At 41.7% G+C, this 22,938-nt stretch overlaps 1 protein-coding gene across 1 annotated transcript in view; it reads left to right on the top strand.

Moving 5' to 3' along the window:
- Window positions 1-2,609: 2,609 nt before the first annotated feature.
- PLPPR1 (phospholipid phosphatase related 1) overlaps window positions 2,610-22,938 on the top strand; it is a 296,330-nt gene continuing 276,001 nt past the window's right edge. The window contains exon 1 of the mRNA XM_055271665.2: window positions 2,610-2,984. The gene's annotated coding sequence lies outside the window, so the exon portion shown is untranslated. The remainder of the gene's footprint in view (window positions 2,985-22,938) is intronic.

Genomic DNA, 22,938 nt, shown 5'->3' with positions numbered 1-22,938 from the left:
TTTGAGGGTGGAAGGGTGAGAGTTGGAGCTATTCCCCATTCACACTGCCACACATCTTTATAGCATGCTTTTCATTACAAGAATTTGAATACATCAGTGATCAGGGTGATGAGTGAGGGGGCGATGGAGGAAGCCAGAAGGAAAAACTGGAAGGCTTTTCGCTTTTATCTGTTTTGCTTGTTTAAGCTAAGGAAAAAAGATCTTCTTAGCCTTTTTTTTTTATTTAAATAAACTATCACAATAATGAAAATATTAATAACCAAAATAAGAGCTACAAGTTATGGAGAGCTTGTTATGCAGTAGGCACTATGTTAAGTGCTTTATGTACATCATCTCACTTAATGTCCCTGGGTTTTCCCTGCTGTCCCCAAACAGTAAAAATCTCTTCCAGAACTGCTCATTCACCATCTCCTAGCAGACACACCATAAAGAGATTTCACCTTATTTGCAATTCTGCATTTAAAAATTCTCCTTCACCCTTGACCTTGTTGGAGCTACTTTCTGCTTTGAGATGGTGAACAGGTCCATCTGCTTAGAGATGGTCCCTAAGCATTGATGGGAGTGGTATCTCTTTCCCTCTCAACCAAGGCCAGGCTCAGATAGAGTGGGCTTCTTGGCCAGGCAACCCTGGATACTTATCATTGTAGGAAGAAGTGCCTTAGAACTGTTTCCTACTGAGTGAAGTGTAAACCCCAGCTCCTCTTAGTTCATGAATTCAAAGCCGTCACTTACATTGTGCTTACGCACCAGGGCAAAGAGAATGGCTATCTTGCCTCAAGGAAGCAATTGGCCCCACCAATACTCACACCTTGCAATTCTAGTGAACACTGTTTACCGTTCTGAGGGGAACGTGACAACAAGGCAGATCTATCTTGGATGCCTTCCAAGAAGCCGAGCACCAAAGGGAAGTCCTGATATAAACAGGCATGGAAGGAGGAGCTCCAAATCCCCTACGTGGTTCACTATAGAGGCTTTGCTGCTCTTCAGGAGAACCTGATCTCCCCTCCCTGGTGGATGGAGACTCACTCTCACTTGTCCTTTAAGCAAAGAGATGCTGCAATTCTACTCCTTTCAAGGATCTACTGAGAAAATAAACCTGCCGCTACACTCAGGGCACTTCTCTTTTTAAGAACTTTCCCTTTTTTCTTTCCTTCCTCTAAGTCTGTTCTCCTAAACTTTTTGTTGGTGGTATTTAGACATGCTGTTTTTTTCTCCTCTGGGTGTGCTCTAGGATTTGATCTAATTGTCCTGCTGTTCGAGTGTCACTTGGCATTATTATTGGGAAAATGAATGGGATGTGGGTCAGAGTTCAGCAAGAAGGCATCTGCTCGCTTCCACTGTAAAGTGGAAATGCTTAGAGGTGATCTTTAATGAAAGCTTGGAAAAGATTTGCACAAGGCAGGCTGTCCTCTATTCCTCTAAAGCAGAGGGGACCAAAGGTGATCCTTTTCTGGAGGGACAGAAAATGAATAAAAAAGAAGTAGAAATCTCTTTACAGGGAGTTTCCTGCTTGGGATGTCTTTTCTTCTGTAGGAGAGAAAATGGGGTGTGGTGTGCGGGGAGACAGAACAATTAAACAGGGAAGAGATTGAAAATAGAAGCTCTTGAATGGATCCTAACCATTCTGTTTTGCTCACAGAACAATCTGATCCAAGAAGTTTCCACTCCATTTGCAATGACTCTCACCTGCCATCTCCCCTGGCCTCAGGTTACTGCGCCATCGCAGGCTCAGGTTCTCTTACTGGACTCTCTTCGAGTTGACAGTTCTCCCACTTTACCAAGTAGCCAGAGGCCTCACAAAGACCTAGAATTGCGCTGGCATTCTAGGCAAGGGGACAATGAACCCATTGTTTTTTTTTTGTTGTTGTTTTTTTTTTTGTTTGTTTGTTTTTGCCTTCTTAAATAGGGCAAATATCTCTTCCATTTAACCCTGTCACCAAAGGAGGCTGAGTATGGGGTCCTCAGAGAGTCACCTTCCTTCCACTCCTCCTTTGTTGTTTGGAAGAGTTATCCCTAGCCCCCTCCTCGCCCTCGCCCTCGCCCTCGCCCTCGCCCTCGCCCTCGCCCCATTAAAGCTGTTGTAGGACCCGACTGGACGTTGCCTTTTCTTGCTCTTAAAGGAGTGGAAGTTGGGAGAGGAAGAAAGAAACACACACCAGGAAACTCATTTTAGTTCGGGGCGACCTGCAGCCTGTGGTTCCTCCTGGACCTCTGGGGAGACGCATCTCGGTTGCCCGCAGGGTAAAAGCAAGAGAGTGGCCCACAGGAACTCGCACACCAGCGCTGAAACCACACCGGGAGAGGACAGCCCCACGTTACCGAGGACTCGAGGCAGAAGCGGTCTCCAAGAATGGGTGGGGATCCCACCACTGGCTTCCAGCGCTGCATGCGCCGCGGAGTCCCCGCGCAGGGCGCACCTTTGCGGCGGGGTTTCCCCGCTGCCTTCTGGGAACCCCGCGGAGCGACTACCGCTGGACGCAATCTGGCTGGCTCGCCTCTACCCCGAATTCACTCTGCTCTGCCTGGGCTCTGAAGCCAGCGCTGTCTCTCCTGAGCATGCGCATCCCGGCACCCTCCCCGCCTCTCCCCTCCTCCGCCCCCTCCGCGCCAGCCTTTTGCTCTTTCCTTTCATTAAACGAACAGGAGATCCTGAAACCTGGACCCTGTGCAAGCTGCAGCGCCAGGAGGAGGCAGCGGAGGAGGCAGAGCGCGGGATGGGCGCCCAGCGGGATCTGTGATCCCGCCACCTCCGCCCCACGGGCGCGCGCACAAACACGGACACACACATACACACACTCGCGCACACACTCGCACAAACACACACTCGTACACGCCCGCGCCGCGCGCTCGCCGGCTTGCTCTCCCACGCAAGCGGAATGCAGCAGCGCCTGGAGAGCGTGTCTCGGGCCGCCGCCTGAATGCACCTCGCTCCCGGGAGCCGGACGGCCCAGTAGGGCGCACTGGAGGACGTTCCGCCGCGGGAGGTGAGTGCGGCTCCCGCAGCCGGGCCGCTGGGGAAGTCGCTGCGCCGGGGCAGTGGGGCAGCGCGGGGCAAGCTCCTGGCCGGACCCGGCGGCGCAGGTGTCCCATGCCTTGCTTGTGGGTGTCGAGGTGCAGATGAAGGCGGCGCCGGGGCTGTGCAGAGGAGAGGACGAACCCAGGGAGGGTCGCCTCCTGCGAGGTGTCAGATTGACCCAGCAGAAAGCTACCACCTCCCTGCTCATAAACTTTCCTTCCATGTCATCTGGGAAACGTGGAGACAAAGGGGGCGTGGAGGCTCCCTCTGTCCCGTTCCACCCTCCTGACTGCATTCCGGGCTGCAACGCGAGCCTGCACGCGTTGGGTGGGTGTGCAGGCGGGGGCGCCCTGCAGGTAGCTGGTGCCAAGTCCTCCCACCCGGGCGGGGGTTGGGATTTCTCACCCCAAGCTGTAAGGGTCGCCATTGATTTTCCCTCAGGCATCGGCACCTGTCATCCTTCCCTTCCACCCCTCTGCGTCCTAGGCGCATAGTGGGGTGTGTATGTCACCTGGAAAATTGGAGGGGCAGCCTTCGGCTTTCTCATCGAGCTCAGGTGCCAAAGGCGCCGGGGTGAGGCTCGGGTCAGTGCGGGGATAAATGATGAGTTACTGAAAGGCTTGCCATAATCACCTCCTAGAACGCAGGGCGCTAGGATCTCTCCTCCCCGGGGAAGGTGCTGTCTTCACGCACACCACCGCGGCAGCGCTGGGAGCTGGACAGGAGCTGCTGCTGCGGCGGCGGCAGTGGGAAGACGGGGCTTTATCCTCTCCCAACCCATTTCCCAAGGGTTTTATGACACGCACATGTGGAATATGTGGAGGATTCTGGGTTATTATTTTTCTTTGTGGGGATGTCGTTTTTTTTTCCTTTCAACCTCTTTCCTGGGAGAGGTTCTGTGGTGTCTGCTATCTAGTTGGTGGACAGGCACGGTTCTGAATATCTCTTCGGCCCGATGGAAAAGGTCCTGAGAAAAGGATTTCCTAAAATCCTTTCTACTACTGGGGCGGGATCTCAGAGTGCAGTGCACCCGCTGCACTCGGGAAAAGCGTCAAATCGAATGGCCTTTTGAAACAGCGGAGTCTGGGTCAGCCTGTGAGGAGTCCAGGACTGGGACAAAGGGAGATAGAAGAGGGACAAATAATGGTCACTTAGGAGAGGTGTGACTAGAGGTTAATGAAGGCAGGGAGAGGTTGACTGGAGGGGACGTACACTACAGCCTTCACTGAATTTCTATGCCCCTTCTGCTTGTATGGTTGGCAGCTCGTATTCTTTTGGTGGGACTCTAGTTTTGAGGTATCTGGAATGTCACATCTGGAGCGTAATAGACTTCACTATTCCTTGGATAACGTTTAGCAGACTTAAAAATTAGTTGTTTAGGTCTAGAAAGTGCCTCGTGTGAAAGTTTCTCCATCTTGACGTGTCGGTTGTACCTGGAAGGCGGGATGGGCAGACAGGTACATTTTTGGCTCTTGTGCACGTCGGGAGCCTTGGATTTTTAGGAAAAGTGGATGGGGAATCTGGAAGCCAAGCTGATGCTGACAGAAGTAAACTCTGGAAGCTCAGATCCAGTACTTATGCCTGCTGCTCCTCACGGCTGGGGGTGAGGGCTTCTCTTCACTTTGAGATGACAGGTTGGGGAATCTCTCTGCTACTTGGGATGGGGACCTTTTTATCTTTAACATTTTGTGACTTCTTTGAAGTGGAAGAAAGCATGATATTTGTGAGATTAATTGAGAAATCACTTATGAAAGTGATCTTGACTCATAAGTAAGCATAGCCAAAGGTGAAAAGCTTTTTTAAGAAAGGAAAAAAAAAAGCGGGGGGCAGGGGGGAATCGGGAAAGCAATGCTTATTATTAAAATAGTTTCGCTTTTATGATTTTTAAAGGTATTCAGTAAGATAGAAATCTGAGTGTTTTATTTTCAAATAACTAGGGAAGTAAAGACCTTTCCAGGAATATTTTCAAGTGAAATTGGCATAGAGGGGATTTAACTATAATTGTCAGCATATGTCCTTTTTATCCCATGGTGAACACTCTCATCATTTTCTTTGAAAACCTTGGCAAGAAAAGATCAAGAATATTTTTTGCTTTCACTAGAGCTCTTTATTTGCTTTGTTACTATATATTTCCTCTTCCTTCATCTGCAAGATCAGTTTATTTTGATTATACTAGATTCTATTTGCAAGCATTTATTGACAACCTATCCTGTATTTAGCATTGGAAGTCATATAAAATATGTAACATAGTTCTGTCCCTCAAAGTGTTTATGTTCTAGTTGTAAATGCAAGATGAACACACATGAAATAGAAAGCAGGATAGTTCTGTATTGTACTATGAGCTCTTAACGTGTATGCTGTACACTTCATCCCTTCCTCCTGGATTTTCTCAACATTCAGAAAACATGTATAAGTACTTGTTACATGCTGGAGGCTGGGAAAAAAAGGTAAGAAAGTAAAAAATGGTCCCAATCATCAAGGAAACAGGTATTTAACTATGATGCAATCTGATTAACTGCTATAATTGTAGGATAGACCATGTGCCAATAGTACAGGCATGAAAGTGATTTTTTCTTTTCCCTGGAGGATTTCAGCAGGTGATCTTTGAGAAAAATGAATAGTCTTTTACCAGGGAGGAGAGGATAGAAAGGACATTCCAGGCAGAGGAAATACTTGAGAGTGCCTGATAAATTAGGGTGACAATAAGCCATCTCATGTGGTTAGAGCCACTGAGGGTGAACAGCACCTGGGTGACACCAATTAACAAGTAATGCTATAGAGTGAGTTTTTCAGAGATATGCCCAGAATGCCATGGAAGCACAAAGGGAGGGCATCCAACTCAAGAAGGGTAAGAAGATCAAGAAGGTTTCTCAGAGAGCTTGACATTAGCTGAGTCTTGAACAAGGACAAGGAGAAAAGAAGGGCTTTCCAGGCAGAAATATCTCTGTAAGTCCTGGAAGTAGTTCTGTATGGTTGTAGCAAGAGATATGGGTTCTCAGCTTTTTGCAGTGGCACAACATCAAGCAAGAGACATAAGCAGCAATCAAGTGTGAATGGAACTATCCAAGCATAAGAACTTCAATTTTATGGGGAAGGCTAGGGGTGTTTGTTTGAAAGTTGAGAAAGTTTGAGACATGATCAGATTTGCATTAGAGAATGATGACTGTGACCACAGTGTGGAGGATGACTTGGAGGTGGTGAGACTGGAGGCAGGGAACTTATTGTGGAAATATAGGTGTTAAATGACGAGGGTGGTGGCAGTAGGGGTGGACAAGAGGAGATGTATCTGAAAGACAAGTGAAGAAAGTAAACCCTGCTAATATAAGAAGGGCCTTCCTTCTGTGTGCTCCTGTATCACCCTCTTCTTTCCCAGCATTCACTTGTGTAGCTGCCTTTTTTGCATTGTGAGAGTAAGGCATTCACAGTGGCATCATCAGCATTTAGCACAGGCCTGGTATGGAGTAGGGACCCAATAAATATTTGTTGAATGAATCATTAAATAAATGAATGAGAAATCCAGCCATGAGGTGATGATTCCTGCATTAGAATAGAAGATAAATCATGACTTCCATTTCTCCGAGGTGATCAACTGACTTGGAGGTCAGTGTTAAAATGTGCCAGGGAGGCCACAAATCAAAACAAAAAACACATTTTCTCAGCTGCCCCTATGAAGAATAACTGTACCCTGAAGTGCCACTAGGAAATAGCATCATGACTTTTTTTTTTATATTTAAAAAATGAGCTCATCACTGCATCTTGGAAGCAACAGCATTTAGCACAGTTGCTGATACATAGTAGGATGGCAGTGTGTATAAATTCCCTTTTCCCCCTTTCTTGTCAGAATTTCCTAATTTAATATACATTGTGAAAACTTTCAAAATAATCTGCACCAGAGAGTTCATAAGGATCTCATTTAGAGAGCTCATTGCATCTTGGCATCCTGGAATGAGGGCCAGATCATGTGTTCCAGCCATCAACACTGCAGACCCAGGAACTAGGTCCCTTACTGAACCAAGCCCAAACATGTTGAATTTCAATCTGAAAATGCCATTAAGAGATGCCAGAATGGGGAAAAAACATAGAGTTTGTTTTCAAATTGACTACAGGGAGTACAACAGAAGGCAAATCAAAGATAGCACTTTGGGTTTGACCATTGGTAGCTGGATTGATGGTGACAGAGGGATGGGAAAGGAGGTTAGCTGAGGAAAGTAAAAGGCTTAATGCTGTTTTGCAGAAATTGATTTTGGGGTGACACCAGAACATCTTGGAAAGCATTAGTACAGATCCCAGTATCTAGTGATTTCATAGTAAATGCCAACTATTATTTTTATTAGGGAAGAAGATGGGAAGAGGAGGAGACCATAGAGACAAAGACTAAATTTCAGCATTTAGCAAAAGTAGGGATTAATGAGAGAAATAAGCCCCAGGAAAGAGCATAGGAAGTGAGTACTCAGACAAGAAGGAAAAGAACTGGCATGAAAGCAAAAGCCTCAGGGAATCACGAGGAGTGCTCAGACTTCACAGAAACAGTCCCAACTGTGCCAGGACTTGTTTAAGTGCCTCCACGTGGAATCCTATTTAATCTTCACAACACCTATGACTCCTATTCCCACTTTACAGCTGAGGCAGCTGAAGCAGAGAGGTCCCAGTAGCTTGTCCATAGCTACCAAGTTACAAAGTATCAGAGTCAGGTCTCAAAGCCCATTTTCATAATTGTACAAGCAATTTCCTTTCATCAAATGTATAAATTACCAGGATGATTTTAAGTGAGGGACGTTTGAAAAGGTTGAAAGTAGGGAACTGAAAAAGGACAATGAAAAAGAGTTTTCTGGTGACCATTAGGAAAGCAATTTTAGTATAGCAGTGTGCTCAGAAACCATTTCAGAGAGTTCAGTGGGGAATGGGAGGAAAAAAAAAAACGTGCAATGCGTAACTATCAGTCATTTATGAAGTCTAGCAGGGGAAAGAGTTATGGGTACAGTGAGAAGGTACAGTGAGTCTCAAGTGCAGTTTTTATCAAGGGGGAGCAGATGGAACGAGCTAGTGTCTAAGAACAAAGGGTTTGGGAAATGAGAACAGGAGAGGAGACAGAGAGGAGAAAGGATGCCTTTCTCCAAGAGCATGCAAAGATAGATTTGAGGACAGATATAGAGGATGCTCTTCTTCCCCACAACTAAATGACTGAAGTGAGTCCTCTAAAACTCAGAGAATTCAGATCCTTGAATGTCCTGGAAACTTAAGGAGCCTCTGAGTGCCATACCTCAATGGTACCACTTGGGTATGCAGGCTGATGAGCCTGACTTGTCTATGTAGCACAGCGGTTGAGAACACAGGCTCTAGAGTTAGACAGGCTGTTGACCTGAATTAATTCTGAATTAATTCAGAATTCTAAATTAATTAAATTCTTAATTCTGGCTCTGCCACTTATAAACTGTGCGACTTTGGGCACATGGTTTACTTCTCTGTGCTTTCAATTACTCCTGCTTTTAAGATGGAGCAATAGTAGAACCCATTGCAGAGGATTGAGAGGATTAGCTGAGTTCGTTGTAAAGGTCGGACAGAGTAAGTACCTAATAAATGGAGAGTATTATGTATGATAGCAGTGAGGTTAAAAACATAAAGCTTTGACTTTATGCTCAGGACTCAAGAGATGGTGTGCTTTTGCATTCATTAAAAAATTTGGAGGCAGGGAGGTTGCTTATAAATAGCTGGCTCGAATCCTGTCTTCCTAAGTGCAGAAATTAAATTAGCAGACACAAATATGGCAGGAGCAGACCAGCTCGGCTGTCATAAGCCTAGGTAGAGTAGACATGTGCTGGGAGTACCTGCCAATAACACTTGCCTAGTTGCCCACTGCTCACACCTGTCTGGGGAAGATGAAAGTTTGCTTGCGTTTAGCCTAGTCTTTGAACCTTCAGGCTCATAGGCATCAGACAACAGGGACTTAGCTGTTCAGCAGATTGTTTTAGGGAAACGACTACTTGCATTAATTACAGCACCTCTTTGGTACTGAGGGACATAAACTGTAAATATCTCAAATGTGAGATTTACAACATTCCATAGGAAATTAAATGCCTCCCTTCATGGAAAAATTTGTCATGTGTTCTAAAACAGAATCCCAGTGGATGTGGAAACTCTGTCATCTAGCTATTTGGCAGTAGGGCAGGAACTGCAACCCAGGTTTGACTCATAACTCTGTGTCTTTGCATTATACTCTGACAAATACTTCTATTACTGTGCTGTAATCAAAGACTTTTTTCCCCCCACCCATCCTATTAACGTTTCATCCAAACTAAACTGCTTACAGTTACCCCCATGAGATTTTTCTTTTTATCTTCAGGCCTTTAACCATGCTGTTCCCTCTTTCTGGAATTCCATCCTTGTCTTCCGCTAACTCCTTTGGGTTTTTAGGTCAGAGTTGCTTTCTAGGGACGTTGTCCTGACCTCTTAACTCTAAGGTTGGCTTCTCTTTCTATGCGTTTCAATAATCCCCAACTCCGTATTTTTTTGTGCCTAACATAGTGCTTGGCATATAATAAGTGTTCAGTAAATGTTTGTGATTGAACTGAATCAATTACTGAACCAACTTCTCCTTTTGAGTCATTGATGACACTTCCAATAAAACAACTTCATATTATAGAAAATCATAGAATTGTACCAAGTTCAAAGATTCGTTAGAAGTTACCTAATCAGACTTTCAAGTGAAATGACACAAGGAAACTGAGAACTAAGGAACTGCAGCAACTTACCTGAGGCTTTTGCTTACTGTAGTTAAGTGATATCAGAATGGAGGCCAGAATTCTCATATTCTGATTTCAGACCCAGATTCTGCCCAGGGCTGGGGTGAGAGAAGCAAATGCAGGACTGGTTCCTGACTTTATTTAAAATTTTGATACTGTGTGTGTTCATCATGGAATGTTGCATTATGATTTTTTTAAATGTTACATTAAAATATTGTTTATCTTGATTACTGAGTTTTTTGGAATGTCTTAAATTTTGTGCCCAATGCAGGTGCCTTACTCATCTGACTCTAGTCCCAGCCCTGCTCTTTCCACAAAGGATACATCCTAGCTTTCCTACACTGGTGTAAAAATGCAGGAACAGTGTATATGGCAAGGGCCCTGATTGAAAATATTGAAACACCATTCATCATGGCGGTATGAACTGCTAATAAGCATTTCATGACCTGGCTAATCTTCTGGTCAATAAACGTTATATTCACATTGTAAAAGCAAAGCCAAAAGGATAAGAATAAAAGCTCTATCTGCCTGTCATCTCTCTATTTATCTCTTTGTCTTAGGGCTAGAGGAAAATGTAAAGATCATCTAGACTAGTCCTTAATTTATAAATTTACATGTAGTTATTACTATACTTCCATATTTTTAAGTTTTTTTTTTTTTTTTTTTTTTTGAAATGGAGTCTTGCTCTGTCTCCCAGGCGGGAGTGCAATGGCGCGATCTCGGCTCACTGCAAGCTCCGCCTCCCGGGTTCATGCCATTCTCCTGCCTCAGCCTCCCGAGTAGCTGGGACTACAGGCGCCTGCCAACACGTCCGGCTAATTTTTTGTATTTTTAGTAGAGATGGGGTTTCACTGTGTTAGCCAGGATGGTCTCGATCTCCTGACCTCGTGATCCGCCCACCTCGGCCTCCCAAAGTGCTGGGATTACAGGCTTGAGCCACCGCGCCCGGCCACTTCCATATTTTTAAGTTTTTTGAAGACCCAAGACCCAAGATAGAAAAGAGAAGAAAACTATTCCATTTATAAACTTGGCTGGTCTTGGCTTATGGCATTGCTGGCCTGTTTTGAAGATTTGAGGTCAGAAGGTAGAATGGCCAAACTTGGAAGGTAGAATGACAGAGTTTGGCTATTTCTGCCAAACAAAAAAAAAAAAAACAAAAAAAAAAACAACAAAAAAAAAAAAAAAAAAGGAAAGAAGCTTGAATGGAAAAGATAAAAACAGATAGATGAAAGACATTTTGAGTAGGCCTCCTATGGACCATATGAGCTACTACGATGGATTATTAACCTCTACAACACACTGGAAAATAGATATCAGTATCCCCATTTGACAACTGAGCAAACCAAGTCTCAGAAAACTGAATTAAGAGCTTACCTAAGCTCTCAAAACTACCGCTGAACTGAAAACCTGTTCTGAGTCCAAAATCTATGCTTATCCTATTTAATCCTTCTGATTCTCAAAGGCGTGGAGTTTTAGATCACCCCATAACCTTCTTGCCACCCATGATGCCATGAAGCCATAGATGAGAGCTTCAGCAGCTTGTCCATGTTAACTGGATGGGAAGTCAGCAGTCAGCTCCACATTGTGCTATTATTTCCTCATTGTATGGTACATTTATCTTTTTCCATTCATCAATAACAACAGAGAGAAGAACTGCATACACATAAGAAATAAATCCCCTGTTTGTGTGAATGTTATAAATTTTTACATGACATGAAAGTCCATATTTTATATTGCCTCCATTATGTTAGAAAGGGCTTTTTCTCTGGGTATTATGACATCAAGTGTTCTAGAAATGCTTACAGACACAGGGTGAAGAAAAAGTGATCATATTTACTGGAGCAAATCTGTCACAATGAAGGGTAATGTGTTTGCATGGCTCTCTGTCAAGGGGTTCTGGGGTGCCCTTTTTATTAAGGTTTCTGATGAGTAGCATGGAGCAGTGACCTCCCCCACCAACATTTAGATTCAATGAAATACATAATCAAGTGGAATCAGATACAATTAACAAGAATAATATCTGGGTGACAGTACTGCTGTTCAGCTCAGCAGCTCTGTAAGCCAAGCATGCTTTATCATTTTCCCATCTCCCAGTCTTTGCTAGCTGTCGCTTCTAGGCAACCCACACACTCAAATGCTCTAATAATCAGCCCACAGCCTTCCCTCCTGGGGGTCACAGGAACTAAAAAATAGAAAGACCTTTTCATTCACACTTGTATTAACTGGAAAAAACATTCTCTCTCTGTATTTTTTTTTTTCTGCAGTGTAAAAGCAAGGGAATATCTCTAGGTTTGAGACAATCTTTTGGGTCTAGTTTTTTTGCATGGATTGACATGTAATATGTGACACAGACAGTTCCTGGCCAGGCTAGTTTGAAACAATGTATTTTAGCAGTTAAAAATGAATTAAGCCAATTATATGTGTACTATGATAAAATATAAAATGTAGCTATAATGAGGTGCTTAGTGTAGAAAGTAAATATCACTCATATTTCTGCCCTAACCTCTTTCCCAGAAAACCACTATCAGTTGTTTGGTGTATATTTCTTCAACTTTTTTGGTCCATTAACATTTACATTTATTATTTTTATAAAGGTAGAATTAACTTTACATATTATTTTACTGTTTACTTTTAGCTATAATTTCAAATAGAAGCAATTTCTTTTCATTAATAAATATTTGGTAAATATTACTATTATATGAAAAGCATGAATGCTGCTTTCCATCTTAAAATAGAGCTCAGTTGATATATCTTAGGGTCCTTTGGCCATCAGTCCTCATGTATATTCAGTCATTGAACAAATATTTTTCTGAGCTCATTTGAAGAGCTACCTACTGTACGATGTACTTTGGAAACATTCACATTCTAGCAAGAGAAAAAAATGACGAGAGGACTTAATAAATGGCAAAAGCTGTAAATTCTCCTTGATTCACAGAATTGCTTGAAGGGCTAATCTAACTTTTAAATTGTCTAATTTTTCTAGATAAGAAAGTTGAGGTCCATCAAGGTTAAGTGATTTGTCCAGGGTTCCACAACTGGTGATTGAAGAGGCTGGGATAACAGGCAGTTTCCAGCCTGTTAAACCAGTGCTGATTTCATTACACTTGACTGCAAATCAACTCCCACATCAAGAAGAGGGAACAAGGGAACTCCACAAATACTAGCTTGAGCAACGGATTTCTGGCACATTGAAATTCATGCCTTGTGTAACTGCTGTTACCCACAAATGGCTGCTGCAGAGATTGTGTCCTCATCCTCCCACCCATCCCTTCCCATATAACCCCTCACTGCACTCCATCTTCTCCTCCTCCATGGCCTGATATTCTCACATTACAATAACACTTTGAAGTTAGACAACAATCAGCTGTGATACTGAGATCAGGTGGTGCCCACGTTACCTAGGGAAAGTGTTCATCTGTAAACATATTGGTAGAGATTTATTTTTCAGTTTAGCTTCTTGCCATCTTGAACCTTAATGAATGAATTCCAAGATAAATGAATTTTACCTGCTAATTTTAATCAAGTCATGAAGTCTGTGTTATACTAACCAATGATTTTTCTCCATGATAGTAGCATAAATAGAACTCTGATTCTTAAGTACTCTAATTATCCTTCCCTGCTCTGAAAGCAGGATCATGTGGTGGTTAAGAGCTTGGACTGGAGTGTCAGGTGGAGCTAGGTTCTAGGCTGAGCTCTGCCATCCACTAGCTTTGTGATGTTATGCCAATTCCTTATTCTTGTTAAGTCTCAGATCTTTTATCTGTGATATGGAGATAATAAAAGTACCCCCCCCACAGTGATGTTTTTATGAGATAAATAAATTACTTGCCTTAACACAGAATCTACAGCATGACCAATGAAACTGTAGCTGCCATTATCATTCATTATTTTTGATATACCCATGATATACAGCTATAAGGGCTATATCACTTGACATAGCCCTTAGAACCACTTAGATGTCAAGCTTTAAAATACTGAATAACACTCTTACCTTTTGTATTAGTCCATTTTCACACTGCTGATAAAGACATACCTGAGCCTGGGCAATTTACAAAGGAAAGAGGTTTAATGGAGAACTCACGGTTCCACGTGGCTGGGGAAGCCTCACAATCATGGCAGAAGGCAAGGAGGAGCAAGTCACATCTTACGTGGATGGTGGCAGGGAAAGAGAGCTTGCACAGGGAAACTCCTGTTTTTTTAAAACCATCAGATCTCGTAAGACTCATTAACTATCGTGAGAACAGCACAGGAAAAATCCATCCCATAATTTAGTCATCTCCCTCCGGGCTCCTCCCATGACACATGGGAATTGTGGGAGTTACAATGCAAGAAGAGATTTTGGTGGGGACACAGCCAAACCATATCACCTCCTTAAAAAAAAATAATTGAGACTTAAACCAGAAGTTGAAAATATGACTCAATATGCTAATAATTTGAAAACTTTTCAGAATATCACCTTTAGTCATTGCTGATCCATGAACTGTAGAATTCAGAAACATAGCAAGAGGTGGGAAAACGAAAGCATTTGATCAATACATTAAAACTTTGCTATAAAAATTAAACTTCAGCCCTCTTTGTCTGCATGATTTTATTTTCATGCAAATACTTGGGAATTGGTGATAATGTCTACCTTTCTCAAACATAAAGATAACACTATTATCACTATTAGTTAAATACGTTTTTCAAGTCTCATTTGCCTTAGTTATACTGGTAGGTTACCTGGATGTAGACACATATATATGCTTGCACAGTATCATGGACTGAGGTGTGAATGTTAAGAATCCCAGCCACCTACTCAGTGCTGGAATCTCTTTTTTCATACTATGTAACAAGAAACTGTCCAGCCTCTCCTTTTTGGCATCAGGGCTCCATTCCTTCCCCTTCTTGGTGACTATAATGGATATACCCAAGATAGAAGCTGGGTGTGAGCTGTGGTTGACCAGGATCCTGAGGGTTGTTCATCAAACATCCCAAACATACTTTCATCTCAGGATCTTTGCATTTGCTGTTAGCTCAGTCTGGAATGCCTGTTCTGCAAAAACTTGAATGGCTCCCTTTCCCACCACCACATCTGCTCAAGTGTCATCAGACAATCCTTCCCTCATAACTGTCTAAAACACCCAGCCCATTAATCTTTAACTCTTTACTCTGATTTGCATTTCTGCATTAGTGCTGATAAATGCCTTATTATTCATATGTCTGTTTACTTGTTTATTTGTGACTGGCCTCCTCCTGCTATGTAAGCATCATAAGATGAGGGACTCTGTATATTTTGTCCATTGTTATACCTCCAAGACCTAGAAGAGTACCTGTCACACTCTATAAATTTAATTAAAATGTATTTAATAAACGAACAAACGAAAAATAATTATCGTATTGATAATGGATTTAAGAATCCAGTAGCAATCACTAGGTCTGAAATGCAGGAGAGCAAGAGAACATCTAAAATGTGACATTAGCTCCAGAGGCCCAGAATGGGGGAGATCTGTGAATACATAGTGGAAAATGGTACCCAATGTAGGGGCTTGGTCCCATAGGACAGCTCTTAATGAGGCAGAGGTGTCTCAACCTGGATTTCGAGTACATGGATCTCTGGTAGTTGGGGCATATGCCAGAGAGCTTACTTATGCCATGAGTCTATTTCACTGTGGGACCTTCCAACATTAAAGCATTCTTCCTGATGGAGCTGAATTCTGCCTCCCTCTATCTACTTGATGGAAGATGGCCAGGTAAAGGGGTGCAATTCATATGGAAGAAGATGAAATTAAGTGGTACCCATAGAAATAAAACTCCATTTTATATTAATATAAAGACTCATTTGTATAGTGCTACAACAAAATAAGCAAATGGGACACAGATTAAGGAATCAAGGTGAGAAAATACCTTTGGCAAACTAAAAATATTTAGGACACATACCTTCTTATTTCTATATATGAACTGTTATTGAGGAAACACAAATTTCTATGGGAAATGTAGCTATCTTGGGATCTTTAAATGTGAGTGTACCTCTGGCTACTAGGGTTGGTTCTGGGTGAAATGCTGACAGGTGTTCTTATGTGGTTTGTTGTGGTCTGTGTGGTCTAGGGGATAGCAGCCAGAGGCAGCTCTGTGGAGGACTTTGGGGCCATAAAGAAGCTTTGGACTACTTGAAGTTGTGCCCGGAGTCCCTCCTGGGAAAGCTGTGTAAGGAGTGGCAGTGTTGCCTGAAAAACATAAGTCTGAGTCTCTGTCTCTGTGGATTTCCTTGGAGAGCAATTATTGAATGTTTTATGGTTCTCTTGCTTTGAACAGAAGTTTTCACTCACTTAAATGCCAACTACATGGAAGAATGTACTAAACCAATCGAAAGGAAATGTAAAATTCTTGGAAAGTTTAACCATGTTAAAAGAGAATATGATGGCCTAGATGTTAGCTTTTATGAGCGTCATCAGGGAAAATAAGTCTGGAGGCAGGTGGTGGAAAGCTAAACACATCTAGAAAAAATATAATTTATAGAAGAAGAACTAAGAGAAGAGAAATTTAATCATTCAGCACTGGGTGAATGGATTGCCTGACATTACAAGAAGATTAAAGTCACTAGAGAATAAATCAGAATTTATCAGATAATTTGTAGCTTTTTCAATAGAGCATTTGGAGGAGAGAACTCCACATAGCTTCTTTCATCAAAGGGTGAGCCTTCATCCAAGAATGAAATCTTTCCCCTCTCTCCCAAACTCTCCCCTCACCTGCAAGTTTTTGTTCCTTTAGGTGTTTTCTTGAATTCAAGATACTTTGTTGTGGATCCAAGGGGACAGTTTCTGAGACGAGGGTTTCTTTTTCTTCTCGTTCATTCAGACAGCATTTACCAATCACTCCAGGGACACTTCTTTCTGTCTAGGCATTTGCCTGGCCTACCAGATCTTCTGTAGCCAAGAGACTCTGCTAGACTCCCCCTCATGCCACACTGGACACCATCCTGATAACAATGATGGGTTACCTGCCAAGGTAGATTCACCTTTCAAAGAGACCTGCTACTGAACATCTAGAACCACAGCAAGAGACTTGAGAACTTTTCTTTTTCTTCAAAAAAAATTCTGGATTATTTCTCAATTTGAGTTTAAAGAATTGCTATAACTTAAGTGATTATACTTTTGACCAAAAGAAAGTTTAATGAAATTATAATTCCCAGGGTAATATTCTGTAAATGAGAATGACATAAACAAATTAGCAAGAAAAAAAAACAAACAATACCGTCAAAAAGTAGGCTAAGGAATGAATAGACAATTCTCCCTTTGTGTTTGTATTTGTCTGCTCTCTTGCGTATTTTGGGCAGCCCTTGCTGCTGATTCCTACTGCATGATCCCCACACTCTCCCCTAGACAACTTTGCAGTTCATATACGCCCCCCTGAAAGAGAACACAGAAAACATTTGGAAGTGGTGGAGTGTGCTGTAAAGAGTGTGAGATTTCTGTCAAAAGTTCTGAGTGTGAGCCTTACTTCTGGCTTATTCACTGTGCAGCTGAGAATTTTCTTAACCTCTCTGAGATTTAATTGCTTCGTTTGTAAAATGAAGACAAGGGTAACTCAAAGAGAATTGTTTTGAGATAAAGTATTGCAGGGTAAATTTTAAAATTCTGCACAAGTACTCATTAATACATTGTTACTAATTTAGCACCATCATTTTATAGAAAATGAAGGGAGATGAAGTAACTCTTCCAGCAATGTGAAACTCAAATTTTGACTGTTCATTTTTCAATTGAAAACCAAAGCATATAGTATGAATCAGATGGAAATGCATGTGCTGGCTGAGGATATAAATCACCCTAGGATCAGATGTGTTTCTCTTTGATGTGTCTAGGAAGTGTTTTATGGTAAACAGAGTACATGTTTGGCATTCATACAGGGAATCTCTTTACCTAATTTGCCCAAAATTACTTACTTAAGGGTATTAAGTGTTATGCTTACTATGTTCCCTTCTTAATCTGAGGACTATCTGAGATTACCCAGAGGAGTTAAGAAGATTCTCAGCCTTGATTTTAAAACTGTAGGTGGGTGTAGAAGGGGGCTGCTTACAAAAGATGAAAATGGAAAGGGTCAAGGGAGTAGGGGTCTGAACTGATCCAAAAGGAATCAGCTATTTCAAGACTACCTAGAGTAGAAGCACCAAGGTCTTGCCAGACATAGCTGTGTGGTTTGAAAGCACCAAACTCAGTGCCAAAAGAAGGGTCTCAATGCCCTCGACCTCTGTAGAGCTGGGAGCAGCTAAAACCATTTTTACCTGAATCACTAGGAAAATTCAACTGGATGAATAGTCTAGATAGAATCTGAACAGGCTGATGGAGGTCTTCGCAGTTAGACAATAGTTGAAATTAGGCACATTCCTGTTCTTTTATTTATTCAATATATTTAAGTATGTATTAAATATTTGTGGAATGGGTGAGTGAATGGAAGTGTATAAGTAAGTGAATGCAAGTGAATGAGTAAGTGAACCAAAAGAGCAATGAATAAATGGAATGACTCTGAGCTTCTGAGAGTTGGAAGCTAGATGCCTAATTGGCAATAGGTAGGGAGAGAATGAGCCAACAATGCACTGGATTAGGGATCTGAAATGATTGCTCTAAAGAAGCACATTTTTAACAAGACAGGGTCAGATAAGAGGCTAGTCCCAAAGCTGTACAAGCCATGAATGATGACACCACCTGATGTTTGAAGAGTTTTTAATATCCTTGCACTGCCTTGTGGACATAGTATAGGATAATAGGAAGAGCTTGGGCTCTGGAATCCACCAGATGATTTTCAGTTCTGATTTACTAGCTTTAACATGGGAAAGATATTTAACCTCTCTAACCTTCAATTTCTTCCTTGTAAAATGAGTTCATAGTACCTACCACATATGATTGTTGTAAGGAGCATCTGAGCTGTCTGTAAATTTCTGAGACATTGTTCATTCTCAATAAATATCATTTGTCTTCCCCTTTCCTTGATCTAAGATTACAAAAATATCAGCAACATCCTCCAGATATGGACATGTTGAAAACCAACAAAAAATCATAGCTTCTTCCAAAATTACAGAAATTTATATTAACTAACCAACACTTGTTTACTCCACAAAATTCAACATACACATTCTAATGCATCTATGTGTCTGTTAATGCACTGCATTGAGGCCCTACTAAACATAAACTTCACTTTATCCATTGCTGTGTGTGGACTTCACCCAGGAGAGTTTCTCCTTGGACAGTTTTCTAGTTTTCTGCCCTTTTTTTTCCCCAGAGCTACTTTTCCCTTGCTTTTATCTTTGTCTACTCTTCTGCCCATTTTAGACAGCCCTTGCTGTTCCTAAATGCATGACGCCCTCCTCTTCCCCCAGACCGTTTTACAGTTCATATTCACCCTCCACCCCTGCCCAGAGCAATAGGAAAATTGCTAAGTTGCATTTTTCCTTCTCCATCATCTGCTCCAATTTTTCTTTACCTCTTTTATTCTTTTTTTTTTTTTTTTGAGACGGAGTCTCTCTGTGTCGCCCAGGCTCAAGTGCAGTGATCTCGGCTCACTGCAAGCTCTGCCTCCTGGGTTCATGCCATTCTCCTGCCTCAGCCTCCCGAGTAGCTGGGACTACAGGCGCCTGCCACCACACCCGGCTAATTGTTTTTGTATTTTTAGTAGAGACAGTGTTTCACCATGTTAGTCAGGATGATCTCGATCTCCTGACCTCATGATCTGCCTGCCTCGGCCTCCCAAAGTGCTGGGATTACAGGTGTGAGGCACCGCGCCCGGCCTACCTCTTTTATTCTTACAAAACCCGGTAAAACGTCCTTTTATCTCTCAGTGTTTTCTCAACTATTATTCCCTCAGTTTATTCTTGCTGTTACGAATTTCATAAATCCTTTTAATTATTTTATTTTAACGCATTTATCTTGGTAAAGTATCACTACTAGTATATGGCCTTTAAAATGGAACTTACTGAAAACCCCCCTTCTTTGGTCACATTGATCTCACTAGATTGGGGGTCGGAGGAGAAGAGGGTTGGTTTTGGGATGAAACTGTTCCACCTTGGATCATCAGACATTAGATTCTCTGATGAACACGCAGCCTAGATCCCTTGCATGCGCAGTTCACAATAGGGTTCGCACTCCTATGAGAACTTAATGCCGCCCTAGATAATACATCTTCTCTTCCCCAGCAGAATGACTTATAGTTTTTTGAGTCTTATTTTTACTCTGAGATTGCCCTCCTCTCATATACATACATTTAGTCCTTTTAACCATTTCTAGATTAAGGGATTTTTGCTCCTTCTAGGAAGGTCTTGCACTATTCCTCCTTGACAGTCAGGAACTCTCAAGTTTTGAGGATGTCTTCCATACTTTCACATCACTGTTGATCAGAATTAGTTATAGAGTAATAATTTACCTAATGACTTCATCTGTCCATTGAGAAGTGAACTTGCATAAAAGATGTTATGGGTATATCTGAGCACTGTGTCAAGCAAATTGTCTTTTAGCCAGTTTGTGGATATTTGTCTTCTATACCTACTCTGCCTTGTTATGGTGCATATTCTGTGCTTTGTGTCAGGAACACACCATTCCTTCCCTTCATCAGCCCAAGCAGTCTCCATTGTAACCTTACAATGGTATCACTTCAATTTCTCTCTCTTTTCATTTTTTCAGCTTCCTTGTAGCCAGCATGATCCACCCCCAGGTCGGAACCATGTGATTTCCTCGGTATTTGATGCTCAGTACCTATGCTTTTTAAAAGTATGAATTTATAATGCTCGTGTAATTTATAATGCTCAAATGTAATTTATAATGCTCAAAACAATAGTCTGTTTTGAATACCCTCCTGTCTTTGAGCAGCTCTTCAATTTTGTTTTCTACCCTTTTGATTACTCTCATGTTTCCTTTGCTCAGGCTACTGATCATAGCTAAGGTATTGCTAAGAACTTTAGAAACTGACCTTTAATATTGAAGGAAGTGATTTAACTTAGGTATATCTTGCAGTTTTCCTCAAATTGTGCCACACCGGTAGGTGGACCGCAGCCTAGTATATAGAAGGAGTTAGAAAAAAATGTGTTGACTTGACTGGCTGAGTGAATCACCTGCTCCTTTAGCCCATTTGCCACACTCAGGTACCATCTGGCCCAACTTCATTTCTTCTTTTTCTGTGTCTTGAGAACTATGTCAGCAGAAATGTGTCAGAGAAACCAGTCCATAAATAGATCATTACTCATAGGGAGAGATGCCAAATAGGCTTGTTCTGTGTCCAACGAAACACTGGGGCTCCTGAAAAGCAAAATGAAAAGTGACAACCGAGTTTATAATTTCACTGGGAAGACAAAAGGCATAGACATAAGACAGCATAATCCTTGATCTAGTGAACATTGAGATAGGAGGTACCAGGCCTTCCCTGAGCTAGTTAAAAGTCACAGGGATCCTAGAGCCCTTGGGCCTCTCAGAAACTGTGTTAACTTCTTACTGAGTCTCTTATACATTCCTACAAGATATCAAAGAAGAATACACCACTTTAGGTTGTAAGGCTAACCTGGAGAAATGGGGCTTACAGTGAGATAATAAATCACAATAAGCCAAAAATCACTTTTCAGGAAAAGGCTTCTTTTACTTGAGGTAAAGTATAAAGATTAATGTGACACTGTCTCATTTCAGGGAGATTCATAGAAGCATTGATTTTATAATAGGAAACATGCACATCTCCTAATGCATTTGCATTGAATATACATACTTCAATAGCCACAAATCCTCAGAGGTCAGGAAAAATCTTGATTCAGAGCCATCGTCTACAGGGTGGCTATCCACTAGTACCCATAGGCAATGATGCCTTAAAATACAGGAAAAGGGTAGCATGCCATATGGCATAAAATTGGTTAATAAACATACTTTCCAAGAACATTACAAAATGATAAGAAATAGATGATAAAAAAAGAGCAAAGTATATAAATAAGAAACTTATAAAAGAGAAAAGGCAAATCGTCAATATCATATCGAGGGAAGTTCAATTTCACTAGTAGTTAGAGAAATAAAAGCTCAAGATACCATTTTGCAGCTATCAGATCAGTAAACAATTTTAAAATATTGTTTTCATTGAGCACTGGCACTTGTGTGTGCCCCTGTGTGTGGGCAAACACACTTCGAACACTGCAGAGAGTTGTGTGAATTACTATAACAGTTTTGGGACTTAATTGGCAAATGTTTTCAAAATTAATTATGTTTCCATTCAGTAATCCAACTTCAGGGAAGATAGAAGATATTCTAGAAAAATAAGAATATGAATATTTAAGGATGTATCCAGTGATACAGCATTTAGTAGCTAAAATCTGGAAAAATATCTAAATACTTAACAAGAGGACATTGAATAAATTTATAGAGTATTAAATAAATTGAAACATTATGCCACTTTGACAAATGTGACTTTATGTCTATTCACCTGGAAGAATGTTCATTATCCTTTGGCAGCTAGAAAAATAATAATAGTGGCTTAAAAGTACATACTTCATGTTATATGCCAGGCACTATTCCAAGTATTTTACACATATTGCTTCATTAAGTTCTCACAATATCAATATACAGTTGAGAAAACTGAAGCAGATATAGGTTAAATGACTTGTCCAAGGTCACACAAATGCTTAGGGGTAGAACTAGGAGTTAAACTCTGATGGGCTGGCTCCGAAGTTGCCACTCTTCACGACTATGGTATACTCTTTTTCAACTTACAGAGTAATGGGTATTGTAAAATTCTATTTTTGTATAAAAACAAGATAAAAAATAACCATGTATATGTGTATGTATGTTAACAAGTGATCTTTTTAATAAGAGCCTTGATTAAAAAAAAAAAAAAATAGAGTATAGGCCGTGCACGGTGGCTCATGCCTGTAATCCCAGCACTTTGGAAGGCTGAGGTGGGCAGATCACCTGAGGTTAGGAGTTCAAGACCAGCCTGGCCAACATAGTGAAACCTGTCTCTACTAAAATGCAAAAATTAGCCAGGTGTGGTGGCGTATGCCTGTAGTCCCAGCTATTCGGGAGGCTGAGGCAGAAGAATTGCTTGAACCTGGGAGGCGGAGGTTGCAGTGAGCCTAGATCATGCCACTGCACTCCAGCCTGCGACAGAGCGAGACTCCAACTCAGAAAAAAAAAAAAAAAAGAGTATAAGCAATTCTCTGAGTTTATTACACTCAGACCAGACAACTAT

Source organism: Symphalangus syndactylus, chromosome 3 (genome assembly GCF_028878055.3).
Source record: "Symphalangus syndactylus isolate Jambi chromosome 3, NHGRI_mSymSyn1-v2.1_pri, whole genome shotgun sequence".
NCBI lineage: Eukaryota > Metazoa > Chordata > Mammalia > Primates > Hylobatidae > Symphalangus > Symphalangus syndactylus.
This window is presented reverse-complemented; position numbering and strand designations above follow the sequence as displayed.